The sequence below is a fragment of the Pogona vitticeps genome, chromosome 3 (genome assembly GCF_051106095.1).
Source record: "Pogona vitticeps strain Pit_001003342236 chromosome 3, PviZW2.1, whole genome shotgun sequence".
NCBI classification, from domain to species: Eukaryota; Metazoa; Chordata; class Lepidosauria; order Squamata; family Agamidae; genus Pogona; species Pogona vitticeps.
Genome location: NC_135785.1, coordinates 224,608,618 through 224,628,423, shown reverse-complemented (window position 1 = coordinate 224,628,423; position 19,806 = coordinate 224,608,618).

The window sequence follows — 19,806 nt, the reverse complement described above, 5'->3', positions numbered from 1 at the left end:
TAGGAAATGCATTTAAATGATTTAGACACTTAACAATCTCATCTCACTAGAATCAGAACAATAATAAAACCATGCTAGGCTTATAGTTTGAAATAAACTGGAATTTTTACTTGCAGTAATTATCAAGTAGCCAAACTATGAAGGGAATCTCTATAAAGTTAGCTACTTCACATCATCACATAATGCAGTAGTAGCAAAGCCAATGTTATTTAACAGTGAGAAATTTTTTCTTAATAGTTCTCTTGTCTTTATCTTATGTATACATGCAAATCCTACATAAATATCTCCTGTCCATCCCTGAAGTCAAGCCACAACTAGGAGAAGTATTTGAGTATTATCAGGTTAAGATAAGATCAAAACTATGAGGGGTATTTTGTTTTCCACAATTTGTCCTGTAAGTCATTTTCTTATGGTTCATAGGCAACCTGCAGTTAGTATTGGTGATTCTGCTGATGGGTAGGCATACACAGTGACAGAAGAATACCAGAAGTATATTCAAATGACAAGTATTTAGGATGTGTATTTATTTCCCATAATCATTTGGTATCTGGCTTTGCTGTATATAAATTACACTGAAACAGATGTATTTTTATGGTCCAAAATCTTGTTGCTTAGCATAGTAAATCACACAAGAGTTGGCTCATTGAATCAATGGAGATTAATGAGTTATCTCCTCCATAAATTCCATTGATTAAATTGGGCCAACTGTAACTGTGGCTTACTTTAGTAAATGACAACTAGAGTTGGCCTATTTGAATCAATGGAACTTACAGAGGAGTTGACTCACTAAGTCTTCACTGATTCAGTGGGCCTACTCTAGAGCTATTTACTGTGGTAAGCAGCAGGATTTTGGCCACTGTCTTGGATGATTCCATCCCCTACCATATGTATATTTCATATTTTTTTTATTCAGAATGCTGAATCTTTCAAGTCCAATGTTTTATTAAACCTCATGTGTTCTACTTTAACTGTTTTGAATATTGTTAAACCTGAATACCTCACTTTATCTGTGCCCATAAAATTTGGGGCTAACATCTGTTCTTCACATTTACTCAAAGCTCTCTTTCTGATCCTTTAATGTCCAGGTTTAGATGTGAATATGCAATCTGGATAAATATACAGAAAATTTTATGTTAACTCGTAAGATCATAGAACTACTTCAGCTTTCAATAAAATTACATGCTGCTTTGTTTCAGATTATTTGCATGGTTGTTCTTGTATTATTATTATTGTGCAAGGAGTAATTGTGGAAAAAGTAGAAATTGCAAAAAGTCATCTTCTAGTGATTTTGTTTAAAATCCAATACAATAAAAGCAGGTGATTTCAGACTAGAAATACCTACCAAAGTCTGTCCTGGAATGCTATTGTATCCATCCAAAAGAAAGATCATTTGCCTTTTTTGTCTTTAAATATGGGAAAATACTTAAAATTTGAATCTCTGTAACTCTTCATTTCACTACTGTTTGGAATACCTATATGGTTGGGTGTTTTTTTTTTTTTTTTTAAGATAAATACAGATTACATAATGTATCTGTCACACCTTTTCAGGATGGACTGGGTTTCTTTCTACTTCATTCAGTCAGTGATTCATTCATTCATTTCATATCTTGCCCAACAGTATGATGCACACTCTCTGGGCAGTTAACAGCCAACACTATCTATAAAGCCCTATACGGCTTGTGTCCAGACTACTAAAAAGAACCATATCTCCCCATAAGAGCTTTCTTGGTGCTTAAGAACGTCAAAGGAGGGGCCTCTTCTTGGTCCCATTGCCAGCACAGGGGACATGAAAGGGCCTTCCCTGTGGCTACTCAGACTGAATGGCCCGTGCGTGGAATATTAGTTTTTCTCCCACTCCTTTTTATCCTTCCATTGACACCTGACAACCCACCTTATCAGGCAGGCTTTATAATCAAGAGTTGGGTCCTTGAATGCCATTTTTAGTTAAGTTTTTAACATTTGACATGTTTTAATCATTTGATGTATTTTAATCCGTTTTGTAGCTAGGTTGTTTTTAATGTATAATTTATTGTGGTTTTAATTCTATTTAAAATTGTGAGTTGCCTTGAATCCACTTATTGGGGGGAAACTTCCCATTTTACATTTAAAAGTTAAGTAAATGTTACTGTTAGCTGGGAGCCTCATAGCACAGTGGTTAAACTGCAACACTGCAGTCAAAACTCCACTCATGACCTGGGCTCAATCCCAGGTAGCCAGCTCAGGGTTAACTCAGCCTTCCTTCCTTCCAAGGTTGATAAACTGAGTACCCAGCTTGCTTGTGGGGGACAATTTGTAGCCTGCATAATTGTAAACTGACTAGAGAGTGCTTTCAATACTATGGGGCAGTATGTTAGCAACACACTTTTTTTCTCTTTTTTGGCTTTTTTTTTTTTTTTTGCTTTTATTTATTTATATTTGTTTATTAAATTTATACCCCGCCCCTCTAGACCATGTCTACTCGGGGCGGCTTACAACATAAAATAAATCAATATAAAATATATATATAATTATAAAAAATACAATTGCTATATTAATTAAGACAATTAATTTAACAAAGAATTACCAAGATGGGGTAGGATAAGGAAAGAAGAAATAAAAAGATTTAGCTGACTGGAGGCTTTATTTACTTCCTACGGCTGAATATTTGTACCACTTGGTTCACTGACCTTGCTGCCACCAAACTTTGGACCTCTAGATCCAGGCCTCAATGCAGAAGTATACTCTAGCTGTACAAAGAGCGTTCAAGGGAAGTAATGTACAACCCTTTTCAGAACTGTTTGAATTCCTGTTCCCTGATCTGACACTCACCTGGTGAGAACCACCTCATCTTCTCCTGATTAGACATCAATTACAATTACTGTCCTTCATTCTGCCCACCAGCAACAACAGACATTGCACGAGAATTTCCGTGGATGAAGAGATAGATTTGCTTCCTTAGTTTTTGTTTTAACCCAGCAGAGTAATCGTATTTGATTTTAATTCTGTGGAAGACGGCCCATTTTGTCCTGGGAAAGTATTAAGAAAAAGTGAAGCTCCATTGCAGACCAGCCCAAAAAGTATGTTGGTTTGAGTAGTAGCTCCTTAATTTACCTCTTGGAAAGTGTTTCTGGTAAAGTGATAAGCCTCTAGGTGGCTGCCTGGATGCAGCCAGATTCCTGAATGACACATGGCAGAATACTTGCCTCTAAAGAGAGCCCTTAGCTTGCGATGGAAAATGCTTGCTCTCTCCTGCCTTTTGAGGATATGCCAAGAGCTGGGCCCTTGGAGTGTTTGCCAGCTGTTCTTCTTGCACATATTTTACCCTGAAGGGGAAGAACACATTTGAAACCTGCTGGGGTTAAGTAAATGTTACTGTTAGCCAAGTATTCTAGTTACATTCAGTTGAAAACAAGGGCAATCACCTGAGACAGGAGGTCTCCCTTCACTGGAAACCGCACTGGACAGCAGTCTGAAAAATGCTTGCATTACTGGAGCTTTGAAAAGTGTGCTCAGACTTGCAACCTGACATTTCTTCATGTTGGGTATGTAGGTCAGGTCAGATTAAACCACCAGTCAAGGTCCAGAGAACTGTTTATTTGAAAAGAGAACAAATAGGTGGATTAAAATACCTATCCTTGTTTTGAATTTTGGTTTTGATTATCTTGGTCTCATAAAATGGTGCTAAATTATTAGCAATAGGAAAGGTTGGAGGTACTGCGTACACCAATTAAGAATGTCAAGGCTTTAAAGCATTAATGAGGGATGAAACATTTCTTGTTTGTTCCTATCTGCTGTTCTCCCAGTACAGAAACCCAAAGTGACAAAGGGCAGAATCTGCTTTTTTTTTTTCCTGCTGTACCGACAACAGTCCATCAGATACACAATTCTTTCAAAAACATTATTACAGGGTGATATTTGTGAAAGCAGAGGCTCTTTGCTTTGAGGGGCATGATCCATGGCATTACACTCTGCGTTTGCTCAACAGGATTCTAACCATAGTGATTTTTTAAATCTAAAAACATAGTGGCCAAAATCCTTTCGTAAATTCACACAAATGCAAGAGGAATTATAGACATTGCTTGGCTGATTACAGCTAATTGACAAAATGCTGGCCATATACAAGGTGCATGCTGCCAGGACTCAAAATTTTAATTAATTGCTTAATTAATTAAGTAATGACATTTATATAATGCCCCATTAGTGCACAGCATTATTCTGGGTGGTGTACATATAAAAATGACAAAACAAATTCAAGAGGAATCAAGCACAGTATGAAAACCAAACAACAGCAAACTGAAAGAAGCCAGCAGTTAAGCACTGGTGGTGTAGCATATCTGAGCAGCTGTTGGTTCTGGCCCCACCTCAAACCATAAGTTGATATTTTGGCTAAACTTCAAGCTATCTTGTTAATGAGGAGACACCTACTCTTAAGGAGAACCCCTGAGAAACCTATATTTAATCTATAGTAACCAGTGGTATCACAGTGTTTAATTAATTGAAATTTATCTGCTTTAAAAACAAAATACTGCCAAATGCTTAATATGCACACCAAGTTCCAGGTGTCTGAAGTTTCAAAATTGTGATGGGTGCATGCATGCGCACGCACGCACGCACGCACGCACGCACGCACACACACACACACACATTTTAATTGTTACAGTATTTACTGTTAATTTTGTTTGCTTAAAGATCTTTTTTTTAATACTGTACCCTTGTTGACTCCCTTGCAAAGATGCTGGATAGCACATATACCATTTTAAGCAGTTTTTGTTTTTTCCAGTGAACTTTGCACAGGAGAAATTCCCAAAGGTTTAGGCGTCATAGAAACATTTTGGTTTATACTGACCAAAGTCCTCTTGCTTTAGTAACAGAAAGGATATAAATTGGGGGGGGGGGGGGTGTTAACTGTCTCACAACATCATAGTGAACATTATTTGGTGCATTCTAATTCACACTACTTGATATTCAAGAGATAGTGTCTACAAAGCTTTCATAACTTGAGGTAATTGATCTCCAAAAATTATGCCTTTTTCATAGCTAAGCAAGGGAATTGTGGTCCCTCTCTTTTATCAACAGAATGTGGGGTTTTAGAAACATGTTGTGAAATAGGAACTGGCTGGATAGCTCCATGACCAAAGTGCAGATGCATAGGCATCCTTCAGCCTCGAGAGACTATGGTAACATGCTCTGAATCGAGGAGTGTCCTCTCCAGAGCATGAAGCCCGGGTAAGGTAATATGGGGGATAGGCTGTTACCCAAGCAGCAGATCCCCCCTCTCCACATTGCTGAAATGGTCCAATGGAAAGGCAAGAGCCAACACAACTGGTTCCAGCAATGTCGCAGGAGTTGGCAGAACGACATATGCTGCCTTCGGGACTCCAGCTCCAGATTTTGCCTTGAGGTTAACTCCTGAAGCCTTTTCCATGAGTGGATATAGCCACAAGGCAGTGGAGGTTTGAAATCGGAGTTTTCCTTCTCCTAGATGGGCTGCCTTCCATGGCTGACGAGCCCCAACTACCCAGCCCTCTCTTTAATAGTGCGAAAGTATAATCTGACCCTTAAAACTAAGTAAGTGCAGATGATGAAGTTAAAAAAAAACTCTTAAGGTAACCACTACACCATGAACCCTGCCAGTTTATCTTATGGCTAGTAAAAATATACGACAAATTATAATTAATATTCTAAAAATGTAAAATGTCTGCCAAGCAATTATATTGCATATTTGGCCTCCCAGAATTTTGCAGAACTAGACCTTCTTACAGTGACTAAAAAGGTTAAAGAATGGTGTTATTGTTGTCTACAGTCTATTCTCATGTGCCCACATTAGAGACACTGGTACAGAACATCCCAACCTCTTCTTTGTGGACAACTCAGTGGTTTAGGTATCTGGCAGCCAAATCAGAAGTCAGGAGTTTGATTTTCCATTGTACCTCCTGCAAGTAGACCAAGCTGGTTTGGCTTTGAGCAAGCTACACAGTCCCAGGGCGTGTGTGCGTGCGCACACACACACATGGACACGCACGCACGCACGCACGCACGCGTGCACACACACACACACACACACACACACACACACACACACACACACACACACACACACAGAGAAGAGAATGGTAAACCACGTCTGAGTATTTTGTACCTGGAAAACCCTGAAAAGAGTCACCAAGTCAGAATAGACAAGTCATCGTTATTATTGTTTAATGTGAAAAGAAAATTAATCACAAATAGCTTGCAGCTGACAAACAAGACTGAAGAGTACATAATTGCTGCAACTCTTAATCACAAATTCCCAAGAAAGGAACAGGATGGCTGAGTATCATTATACTAGACAGTAAGCTTGACCATACACTCCTACTACCTTACAGAGGTATGAAATGACTCAGCAGTAAGCAAAAACCAAACACAAAGAAGGTGTCTTCTAACTAATCCCCGTCATTCCAGACAGATATCATCAGCAGATCTCAAACATACTAATTAGCAGTGATCCAAGAACAGGAGTCTTTTCCAGACCTGATATCTGAAACTGTCCACCACATTATGATGACATTACATACATCTTTGCATTTTACACATAGTGGCTTAAATATGCAAACTGCATCAGCTGGCACACTTAGTAATTACTGAGATAACAGAAGATATGTAGGATGAATTTAACTTATTCTTCCCTTGCACTGACCCTGGGGAGAAATACATCTCTGAGGTTGGCATTTGCCTTTAGAGATTTTTGCAAAAGGTTCAGTTCTCCATTCATCTCCATTCATCTGTATGCTGTGATTATTCCAATGACTTCCATTGGGTACTCCAGATCATTGCTATTTCCATTGGGTTTTTTTAAAAAAATCTGCCTATGAAATGCACAGATGCATTTAGCATCACAGATATCTCAATTATGTTTAAAATTCAACACATTCCAATAAAAGAGGCAAAACAGACAGATTTTGTGTTAGTAGTCTGACTTTCTAAAGACACTGCTGTGATTTTGCAGAAAACCTTTGACATTCTCATGTTTAGATGCTTGACAGTAGTATGCTTAAGAGGTACTGCATAGCTCTTGTTTTCTGCATTTTTTCCTGTATTAACTAGTTTACTCTTGGGAATCTAGGTGCTCTCTTGCAATTTTTTAAAAAACGTTTTAAAATTCAGAAAGCTCCCTCTTCAGACAAAGCTTCTTTGTCCAATGCATTCAACAGGGTAACACTGTAGCTAAAGCCAGTGCATTGGTTGCTAAAGCTCGGTCAATGCACTAAGCCAAAATAGCTGGGAAAATGTGGGGGATTTCAAGAAGAGAATCAGTATGTAACTTCTGTTGGTATGCAGATTGCAGAGACGTAGGTAGAAAAGCTTGCTAGAAAGACTTAGAAGGTATCTTTAGTTTGGTAAAAAGTGGCAAAGCACCATCTTGCTTTTCCACAGCTGTCTGAAACAGTCTTGTTATATTATTTTGGCCAATAGTTAGTCTCCAGTACAGTAGCTATGGATGCAACACAGATCAGATGTACAGTAACAACACAGGGTTCTAAAAGGATGCCCCATTTATAAGGTGGATCCAACTTGATGGCACAGAACAATTCTAGTCCTTGAGAAACACTTCTTAATTTAAACAAAACTACGGCATAGTCAGAGTTGCCTCTGAAAAGTAATTAAACTCACGGTTCTGAGACCACACCAAGCAGTTCATTTGTGTTATAGTGGCATTTTTAAAGACGACAACTCTTTCCTTATTATTCAAAAGGAACTACTTACTGAAAACTGTGGTATGCCACATTCCCAGCCTTTAAACAACTATAATACATACTGTGACCTATCCATTCGTAGCCCATACAAAAATTATCCTTCTACAATCATGTGACCACTTGATCCACTCATGTAAATTGTTAGTAACTGAAGCACTAAACAGAATTGTGCAAAAGTACTCCTTGTTACCACTGCCACCTGGGAATCCAGATACAGCACAGAAGGAAGGAATATTCCCAGATGAGAACATTTGGCTTGTTTGGAAAAGAAACACGTGTCTGCTACATTCTGAGACACATGTGGAAGCAGAAACACATGTGCCTGCCTTTGCTGCTACAGTGTAACTTTTCAGATTAGTTACAGCTAATTTACGATCTAAATCATTCTGAGGCTTCTCTGATAATATCCAAGCTGCAACCCTTCCTGCATTATTGCCCTCCATTCCTGCTTCAATCAGGGACCTGATCCAGTCCAGACTATTGCCACGTTCTATATATCAGTGAGGACTTTGACAGTAGTACCAACAAAGTAGGAAGCTCCCCTAGTGAATGTGCCATGGGCAGATCATGTTAATCAGTCCACATCCTCTGTGGAGGCTTGACATCAGCTGCCAGTCTAAAACTAACCAAACAGTGATCTGTCTATGATAATGAAATCACTTCTAATCCCGTTGACCTCCAGAAAAGAATACCAAGTCCAAAGTATGCCCTGTCACAAGCATTAGGCCAGCTACAAATTGGGACAGATCTATGATCGTCACTGCAGGCATGAAATCTTGAGTCACTCGTCACTGACTGACCACAGGATAAACACTGACATTCCCTGGAACAATGAGTAATCCAACGTCACACCAGAGATCACACTGGATCTCAGGAAGCCATTGGGTAGCGTGGTGGATGGTAATCCAACCAGATTCCACACATGTCCTGGCCATCTAGCTATAGCAGTACATATTCAAAATTGGTAGCCTCCTGGACAGAGCCTCTGGTTAATGAGATGAGTTGTTCTAGATGGCAGCCACTATGTCTTTCCATCTTCTAGTCCTCGCCTATTGTACCAGAGAGTAGCCTGGCGGACAGAGCCGGATGAAGCAGATTGCCTCCCCTCCCACCCCTTTTCACAACCAAGTCTTTGTAACACATGCCAAATCAGTGCCCTTATCCAGAAGCAGATCCTGCACCTTTGATGATTTTTCTGTAACTGCCGTAACACACAAAAAAGGAGGATTATTAATTTACTTTAATTTTTTAGTGTAGAAGGTCTACTGCCATTGTCGTCAAGGCTTCTTTGGTTCCATTGCAGTCTGAAAGGATAAGCCATGGCCTGCCCTCCTTTCCCTGTAACAACCATGAAAGCTTGAAATAGGCAGCAGGTGTATTCCTCACTGTTTTTTCTAGAACTCCTTGCATATTGATACTCTTAAGCTTCCTCCCTACTACTTTCTCTGAAGTAGATTCTCTTTTCATTTTCATCTACCATCTTAGGCGAAACAAAGAAGTATATCTAATGATATGGAAGTTAGTTCTCAGGACTTCGTAACCATGTTTAAGAACTTTTCCTTCTGCACGATCAGATTTCCATTAATAGAATTAGCAATAAGTCTCCTACCCTTTTACTTACCACAAGTCCCCAGAGCAATTGCATCTCCTCAGCAGATAAAAGCTCAGTGCTTTGACTGCTGCACTCTATGAACATAAATACCAAATACTGTAGCCATAACATTGGTGTCAGTCTTTACATCAGCAAAACACAGAATGAATTTAGGCCTCACAATTGCGTTAAAAAGGTGACTTACATTCAGCTTGTTTGTCATATTGTGTTATATGGAGCCCTTCTTGGAGTGCAGTCTCATGGTAAAATGTCTTCCTGAGGGAGTCAAATTTTTTTCCAAGGCACTATTTCTAACAGCAGATACAACACAACACAGTACAATACAGTATCAAAGCCATACCTTTATTTCTACTTTCTGTTTGACTCTTAGTCTTTACATGATTAAAAACGCATCTTCTTTGTAATGTCTCAGTAATCCAATAAAGGTACTACCTAACCCAGAGTTTTGCTTCCAAGAAACGATCACACAGCTATTTTATTTTATTATCTGGCAGAATGTGTGTTAATTGAGGAACCTGCCCTCAGCTGGGAACCTCATGCCCATTCCCATTTCATGGTTTACATACCCCTTAAATAATATATGTCAAACTCTTGAAACTGCAGAAAATCCTGTGGAACACAGAGAGACTCCACAATGGCATGAGCTTTCTTTATCTTTGCATCTAAATGAAGGCTTATGTCATCACTAAACAGGCTCTCTAAAATTCTGGTTTGAATTAACAAAGGGAAGGGGTGGGTTATTAAACCATGCTGCCTTGGGGGCATGGTTTGCTTACTGCACTCAAGCTGTTGCAGTTTAAAAATAGCCACCTAGAAAATAACGGTTGCTGCAAAAGACGGGACGTTAACTTTGGAACAAAATCTAGGCTTGTGTGAAGTTCAAAGCAGATTCTGGCCAAAACTTTAGCTCCAGAGACTCTTACCTAATATCAACACAATCTGAATCCACCTCAACTATCTTCACCTGCTTTTCTTAAGGCAATTTCGCACAGCTCCCTTACTGATATAACCTGCCTATATAGAAACACTATGGTCGAATATGAGTCGTTCATTTTCTAAAGATTTTGTAACTATACGATGATATTTTTCACATTTGGTTCTTTACCAAGCAACATGTGGCTGGCAGCAGCAAATCCTTGGTATTTATCATCAACTGGCATCTCCTGCAGAATATCGGTGCACCTCCTTGGAGAAACATTAAAGTGTGTGTGAAGTTGTTAATACGGAGCCATTACACTGGGAATCTCTGTTCTCAGGCCAGAGTTGGAGAATGGCTGAACTCCTGAGAAGAAACCAGGCACATCCAAACATTCCTTTTGTTGTTACACAGAGCAGACATCTGCTTGGAAACTCCACAGTCTTCAGCAGACAACGGGGCTTTGAGGATTCGATGAACATTATTTATCACTCTTTTTGCCTTGTGTTCATTAAACGTTCGCAGAATTCTTTGGGGCATGTCTGGAGGGTGCAGAGGCAGACAGGACAGAAGGATTGAATCAGAAGCAGGCAGCATCCTTCAACGTATAACAAAGGTCTTTTTCAAGCTAAAAATAACTGTTCACACTCTGGGGAGGGGGAGTTAAACCAGGTTTGCATTTTTGAAAAATGTTGTTTTACCTTATTTAGGCATGTACAATGAAATCCAGAGATCTCTGTGGATTCGGTTATAAGGGGGGGGGAGCGGGTTGAGTCTTGCTGGGGGTGAAAGGAGAAGCCTTTTATGATGTAGACATATTGCTAAATATGGCTTGCATTAATGACCAATGAATCGGTTCGCTGGCAGAGTTCAGCAAATATTCTCCAACGTATCCTTAGTTAAGAAGCTGCGTTAATAGAGTTTGTAACGGTTGCTCAGAAAGCAGTTTTTGTACTTAGATTTCTGTATCTGTTTTTCTAATGTTTTTATACAGCATGATTGTAATTAAAATGGGACTTAGAGAAACAGAGTTCTGAGGTGAACTTTTGCCAAATTATTTTTCTTTTAAATCTTAACATTGGTTTTTATGGTTTTCTTTTAGAGAGCACAATACGATGCAGAACTTGATAACATGGGATGAAGTAAACAACACTGTAACTGACATATTTTTTTAAAGTGTTCCTGGAACCCACCAGAATATTTTTCAGCATACTGTATCAAATCGAGGAATATCTGCAGGGAATATCAACACATAATAATGTAAATAAAATATGGATAAGATGATTCAAAACTAATGTGGATGTGATTCAGTAGTACGTCATATGTTGGTCAGTGAAGCTTACTCTTGGGAAAGTTCACAAAAGACAGCAACCTTGGAAAATAATCCTCATGTATGTTTTTGTTTGTTTGTTTGAAGTATTCAGTGTGGTGCTCAGTGTGTTCAAAGAGCCTGACTCCCAAGGCAGTCTGTATCTGACTGCACCCTCAGGATCTACACACTTTCAAGGGAGTAAGCCCCATGGACAAGTGGGATTTACATCTAGTTATGCATGTTTAGGGTTACACTGGTAGTTACACGTAATTTTTTTTTTCAAAAGCAGAGGCAGAATGCATTATACAAGTTTTTTTCTGGTTTTAAAAATTTACAGATTTCTATCCTGGAAAATGCAGGCATTAGTTAGTAAAGATTTACCAGAGGAAAGACATTTGGGACAGTCACAGTCTTCTTCTCAGTGGGGTTCCCTACCAGTTAGATGTGGTGGGGAAAATGTATATGGTAGATTACAACCAGTCTAGAGTACTGAACAGAGTGATGGGCTCAGACTCAGGAGACATGGGTTCAAATTGCCTCTCAGCCATGGGAACTCACAGGGTGGGTAGGTCATTGTGCTGGTCAAAAGTTTTAGAGGCAAGAGGGCTGTAATCCTAAACAAACCCATGAGGGTTTAGAGGCAAGTTAGGCTGAGAGAGAGATTTATCCCAGGCCACTAAGAGAGTTTGGTGGCTTTAAGGATTTGGACATGGATTTCCCAAATCCAGTTTACTTTGCTGGTTGTGAATACTCAAACACATTTCTGAGGTCTCATATAAGAAGTTTTGGGTGCTTGCCACATGTTCATGTTATGCAATTGGGTACCCAAACCAGAATTCAGTTTTGAAGTGACAGTCCCTGTTTTTGGCCAAGAATTTAAGTAACAAACATCCAGTTGAAGCAAAAAATAACTTAAGTGTTCCTTGAAACATTCTAGAAGTTGCCTCTAATAGTCTCTTTATTTAAATATATATACTTCAAAATAATTCACTGAACAAATTATTTCCAGAGTGCTGTCCTCTGAAGATGCCAGCCACAGAGACTGGTGAAATGTTAGGAAGAACAACCTTCAGAACACGGCCAAAGAGCCCAAAAAATCCATAACAACCATTAGATCCTGGCCATGAAAGACTTTGCGAATAAATTATTTCCACTTCATTATATGAAAATCAAGGAATGGAAAAGTGCCCAAGGGAAATATTAGGAACACACTTAAAAAATATACCGAGGGTTAAAAAAAAAGGTAAAGGTTCCCCTTGACAATTTTTGTCCAGTCGTGTTCAACTCAAGGGGGCGGTGCTCATCCCCGTTTCCAAGCCATAGAGCCAGTGTTTTGTCTGAAGACAATCTTCCGTGGTCACATGGCCAGTGCAACTTAGACACGGAACGCTGTTACCTTCCCACCAAGGTGGTCCCTATTTATCTACTTGCATTTGCATGCTTTCGAACCGCTAGGTTGGCGGGAGCTGGGACAAGCAACGGGCACTCACTCCGTCACATGGATTTGATCTTACGACTGCTTGGTCTTCTGACCCTGCAGCACAGGCTTCTGCAGTTTAGCCCACAGCACCACCACGTCCCAGTACTGACGGGTTAAAATATTTATTAATTTAAAATGTACTACAAGCTAAGGATGTTCCATAGTTGGTGAAGATTGGACTGGAAACTGTCATGATGCCAGGCTTTCAAATATTCTTGTCCAGCCAGGCAGGGGAACTTAAAGATTGCTTACATGGTAGGTTATAAGGTAGGTAGACATGGACAAAATATTTGTGGAAATATATAGATAACTATTATGGTTTCATTGCGCTGTTTGCCTCAACAGTTTTACACCAAGATCCTGAGCTGGCCACTGCAGTCCCACTTCTTTGCCGGCACTACTTGATGATTGTAGGAACGTGTCTACCAGGACCCAAGGGGTAACTTCCCGTGATTCCATTTGGATGTCTTTTATGCAGGAAAGTGCCTCAGAGAATCACATAAGCTATCTTCCAGGATTCCACAGAAGAAGCACGCAAAGCTGGTCCCAATAGTATATAACCTTTGTTGCTTCCACTATTGTCTGTGTTAAATTGTAGAGCATGGAAAGGGCCTTCTATGGATTTGGATCCTCTATGCAATGGTGCTGTGGGGAATGGAAATGATTAAAAAGTTGCCCATTCCCCAAAGCCTATTGTGGGAAACAAACTACAGTAAAGGTTGACTTCTTGTTGTGTTGAGACTGCTATGTCCGCCAGCTCTAGCCATCACAGCTAATGATGAATTAGGCAGGAGTTGTAGTTCAACAGCTTCTAGACGGCCATGCTTGTCATCACCAGCCTGTAGCCAAAAGGGAGGCAAATATGTCTTTGTTGCTTAGAATCTATCTGTCTCCCATCTCTACACATACCTGTGCATTGTTCAGAACATGAGACCGTGGATGTGGTCTGGTCTCCCCAAATTCCTATTGTGATCTCTCACATTCTGACATGTCCTTAGGATGAGTCTGGTGCTTTTTGTTGAGCTATCTGCTTATGAATTTTGTGAAGAATTGCAGTACCTTCAATTCAGATTCACATTACATAAGTGCAGAACATGGTGGGACATGTGTGCCCTTCCCATTGTTAGTGGACTACAGCTTTCATCATTCCTTTCTGAAGATGGGCATGAACCGTTGTTTATTGGGCAAACAGGTGTTCGGCGCTTCAAAACCCTGCCTCATCTGGTGGGCACCCAGTCAGAGGCAGTACCTGGAGGAGGTGGGGCAGGGAAGCCAGGCCACTGCCTCCGAGTAGGAATCTACCACCAGAGGCAGGGTCTTGAAGCACCGAACAACAGTTCCGCCAATAAACAAACTGGCACAAACCATTGAACTGGCAGTTCTTGCCCATCTCTATCCCTTGTCATTGGCTACCCTGGCCTAGACTAATGTGATTTGTAGTCCAACAACCTCTACATGGTTACAAGTTCCCTACTCCTGATCTAAAAGCTTGAGAGCTACTCTGGCAATTGTTGGAGCTAACAGTGGAAATTATCTGTCTGTCTTTTTTGGAGAAGTACCACTTGCATTCTTGGCATCTAGAGATACTTAGCCAGGCTTCCTTTATGAAGCTCAGCCATGCCCACACACTGCTGCTATAGAGACAAAGCCTGACTTCATATCTGGTATGTTTTAGCATACCAGTCAACCCACTCCTACTCAGAAATTGTCTGGAGAAAGCACTTGTTAAACCAAAGGGCCAGTTCCTTGCCTCTGATAAGCATACAAGCTAATTGTTTCTGGCTAAAATATTCATGGGATGGAATGCAACTTCCTTTCAACATCTGATCTGCAGTGAAAAAGTCAAGCAGGGTGCATTGTTGGACAGAGGAATCGTGTTGCCTGTCTGGGCATACCTGAGAGGGTTTTGTAGGGAGCAGTTTCAAAACTTCTTTATAACAACACTGAAGTGGCTTTAAAATATTTATTAATAGAGTCCTGGATCTGGCATGCAAACACTTCCTGACATGAATGCCTTTATTAATCTCAGTGCCATGCCCTACAGAGCTTAGACTCCATGCATTTAAAACCACCGGTCTCATTTTAAAGGAGTGCAGTGGGAAGATCAGTTTGTTTATTTCCCTGCCACGGAAATGATGGATTGAGTACTGTTCCCTGGAAGTCATTTGAGGGCTAATCCAGGAACAAGGGCAGCAGGCAAAGAAGAGAGATTAGATGTAACTACTGTAGTTACAAATAACACAACCTCTTCTAGCTTCTTATTTTTTTGTGTAGCAACTAATGTAACTAGTAGATATAATGTTATATCTAGGTGTAAGTAATAATACCCAAGTGAATTAGATGTAACAGTTAGTTACTATACAAGGGAATTTTAGAGGCATTTTGACAATAATCCAAATGGACTGCTGACTTGGGGCCCATTACAGGGAGCATATAATGTCCCTGCTACAACAACTGCACCGGCTAGCAGTCCATTTCCGGATCCAGTTAGAAGTGATATAAAACCTTCTACAGTTTGGGTCGAGACTATCTGAAGGACTGTATTTCCCCATATGAGTCTTCCTGTTCCTTAAGATAATCAAAGGAGGCCCTTCTTTTCGTCTGTCTTGACCCTTTTATATTTCCCCACTGTGCCCTGGTCCCTTACCTCCCCAGAAATTTCAGCTCTTAACGGGCTGCTTCTTGTCCTTTGAAAAACCAGAACTTTGTCCTTCAATGGCTATTCCAGTGCAAATGTATTCACTCTTTCATAATTTCAAAGTAATGCAGAAATGTTCAGATTCTAAAGAACAAGTTCCTCCCCATTGTCCCAAGGTTAAAAGTAAACCTGCTAAGGATGAACTGTGTCTATAGTTCTAACTCAGACAAAACCATGTTTCAGATCTCAGAGTTTCAGGAACACTAACGTTTAAAAAATGCGTGCAGGAAATGAAATCAGAAATGGCTAACAGGAAGTAATCCAAATTCCGTTACAGTGGAAATAATTACAAGACTAGTGATGATACATAAATGTGCAAGCCATAGCCTTGGCCACCCTACACTGGTCCAGTAGATTGGACTGCAGGATCCAGTGATCCATTAAAGGAAATAAGACTTTCCTGTGATCCCTCCAGGCACCCCATTCTTTTATGGCTCCATGCCTGAGCAACTGTATTTGCAAATGGAGCCTGGGCTTCCCTCCTAGTGACCAAAAACAAAAGGTAGCAAACTAGCAATTTGAAGACTGGGTCAAACTCGCCTTGGGATCAACAGATGTCCTCTATCTCTTATGAGAACTCTTCTCCTATTGAGGTGTTAGCTGTATCACCTAGTTCTGCCCTACCAGCCTGATTTATGCTGTGGTCTGTAGACCTCCCAGAGCCAGGAAAAATGTTTTGGAGTGGATTAAGCAGGTGGATTAAAATTCTAGGGCCTGAGAAAGGTCATGTTCTGCAGGGCAGCACAAGTGCTAGCCTTCTGTGTATAATCTTGTTTTACGTCCAAAATGCTTGGCTCTGAGACAATTGTTGGCCACCTCAATGCTTTCCATTTTCTCATGCGTCTTTTTTTTTTCCTTTTGTAGCTGCCTGAAACAATCTCACAATAAATAGTTTTTCCTCAAGGGCAGGTCAGACTAGGAACCCTGGTATGAAGGGAAACATTTCTGAAGTCAGATATCATTGGCACAATGGAATGGCCTGTAGATATGAAGAAGAAGAAGAAGAAGTAGTAGAGAGAAAGAGAAAGAGAGAACAGCATGCCCAATGACAGCTTTTTACTCTGCCAACACTCCATTGCTGGTAGAACTCCAAGAAAGGGGGAAAGTATTGGATTGAATATGCAGAACATAAAAGAAAGTGCAAATACATTACTTTTTTGTCAGATTGTAGGACAGTCAGTCAGTCCACTGGTTATGGCTGTCACCAGAATATCAACAGCATAATGTATAAGGAGAGCCAGCCAACTGCCATTCCCCTGATAGAGTATTCATGTATTCCAGTGGTCTTACAAAGATCCATGGCTATGTAGAATAAGTCAAAAGAAAGGGAATTATGTCTTCCTGTGAGTACAAGCTTAAATTACTCCCAAAGCTCCATCCCAATTCACTTAAAGATCAAGAAGAATTAGATAAGGGGGAGAAATGTGTAGATACTGCCAGAAGCATAGGTGTTCTGATATTAGTGATAATGCTGTAATTATAAGCAGGGAGAGGGGGTAATTAGGGAAATAAAAAGTACACCTGGAAATATGAGGCAAACAAGATTGAATCAATGAAATGTTCCAGCCAGACATTTTAATAACTTGCCTATGTTAGAGTCTAACTACTATTAACAAGGTTTAACATAGTGGCTGCTTCTGAACAGCCAGCTTCCAGTGCCATCAATTCTGTGATGTCATGCACATATGAATAGGCTGTGGCATCCACCCAGGTCATAGTAGGCATCCTTCAGTCTCGAGAGACTATGGTAACGTGCTCTGAATAGAGGTCTTGGAACAGTGTCTAGTGTGGCTGAGAAGGCCAATACGAGAGTGAAAATCCCTTCCACACTGAAGACAAATACAATCTGTCCCCTGTCCAGGTCCCTGATTTTGCTAGTTTCAGGACTGCCTCTTCGCCTCAGCCTGCTAGACAAGTGTCTCTTTGAATTGGGAGAGGCCGTGACGCACCACCTGCCTCCAGGCTGAATGCTCAGATGTCAAAGTTTCTCATCTGTTGAGGTCCATTCCTAAGGCCCTTAGATCCCACTTGCAGATATCCATGTATTGCAGCTGTGGTCTCCCTCTGGGGCGCTTTCCCTGCACTAATGCTCCATACAGGAGTTCTTTTGGAATCCGACCGTCAGCCATTCTCATGTTGGCTTGTGCCAACATTTATGTTAGGAATATTCATATGCTATCTGCATAGACCTTTGAGATTGATGCGGAAGCTTCAAATGGTGCAAAATGCGGTGGCCAGACTTAGTGGGATAAGAAAATACCAGCATATCTCTCCCACTCTGGCTGCCTTGCATTGGTTGCCCGTGCGTTTCTGCATTGATTTCAAAGTGTTAATGATGACATATAAAGCTCTAAATGGTTTAGGATCTCGATACCTAGCGGAACACCTTCTCCCACCTAGATCTACTTGAGTCACTTTCTATAGCCGGGAAAGACAGCTGAGGGGCCTAATGCTGAGGGAGGAAAGAAAGAACAAGAAACTGGGCCTTCTCAGCAGTGGCCCCTTGACTTTGGAACAGCTTGCTGTCAGAGATTTGCCTGGGACCCTCGCTGGGTATTTTTAAGAGCCAGTTAAAGACTTGGCTCTTTAGGCAGGCTTTCCTTCCTGTCAATAGTTAACTTTTACTTCTTACCTTAGCTTTTTCCTCACATTGCCCATTTTGAACAATACTAATACCATTGACTCAAATTGTTTTAATTGTTTTATGATATGTTTTACTGTAAGCCGTCCTGGGTAGACATTGTCTGGAAGGGCGGGATATAAATAAATAAATAAATAAATAAATAAATAAATAAATAAATAAATAAATAAATAAATAAATAAATAAATAAATAAGATAGATAGATAGATAGATAGATAGATAGATAGATAGATAGATAGATAGATAGATAGATAGATAGATAGATAGATAGATAGATAGATAGATAGACCGACCAATGGGGCAGAGTCAAGAGATACATATAAGAGACTCAGCAGGAGGAGGGAAAGTTTTAGTTAGGGAGAGAGGGAGTTTGAGATTAGTTGAGGAAGTTTAGGAGTTTGGTGTGGTTTTGGAGTTTGGGTGGGGAGAGTGGTGGTTGAGAGTGGATAAAGGAGCATCTTTGTTTAAGAGTTAACAGCATTGCTTGTCCTGTCAACCTCTGTAAAAATAAACAATTTCTATTTGATTCTTTTAAAAATGGCACATTGCCTGGACCTCTATTATTAATATTAAACAATGTTGAGGCAATCAACTAGTGGCAGCTGAAAGACATGTAATGTGAGCTCTTAGTTTGGTGAAAGAAGCAAGGGGCCACGTGTGGAATCGTGGCATAAGCATTTTAATGAAAATTAAAAGAAGAGGGAACACACAGTGAAAAAACACAAGAGAGTAACAATGTCCTAATATCAGTTCATGAAGAAACAGAATGATTGTACAAGAAAAACTTCATCTAGAAGCACCTTGCATCAACAAGCAAAGATTATGGTAGTAACTGGGTCAGCTTAAGAACACAGTGACGAGAATACGAGAAGCCATAAGCAAGAATAGGCAGGAGGTGGAAGAACATCCCAGTGTTTAGGCACTGTCATTAAGCAAGGATCTTACTAACATTATGACCTGAATCCCACTGAGAGTCTCATCTAGAGTAGACCCAGTGAATCAATGAGAGTTATGCAAGTGTTGATTTATCAAGGTCCTATTGAATCAGTGGACTGAAGAATAATTGTATTTAAACCTAAATGGACGTTGCAGCAACCTGAAATTGGTTGTAGGCAGGACCCTTATTCACCGGATTTATCACTGAGACTGTGGTTGTCTTACCCATTCTCTGATACTCTACATAAAATATTCCTCAATGAAAGAACATTACAAAATAATTCATCCACTCAGCCTTGACACAGGGCATGAAAAACCAGGCGGTCTGTAGAATGGCACTTGAAAGACTGGTACACAGAAAAGATCACAGAAAATAAAGACATTATTTCATTCACAAGCAAGAAATGCTGGTTCAAAGCTTGCTAGGCAAGAAAAATGAAGAGATGGTTTAAGGCATTAGGCAGCTCCAGGTCATCCAGGCTAGCAGCTGAGATGTCAC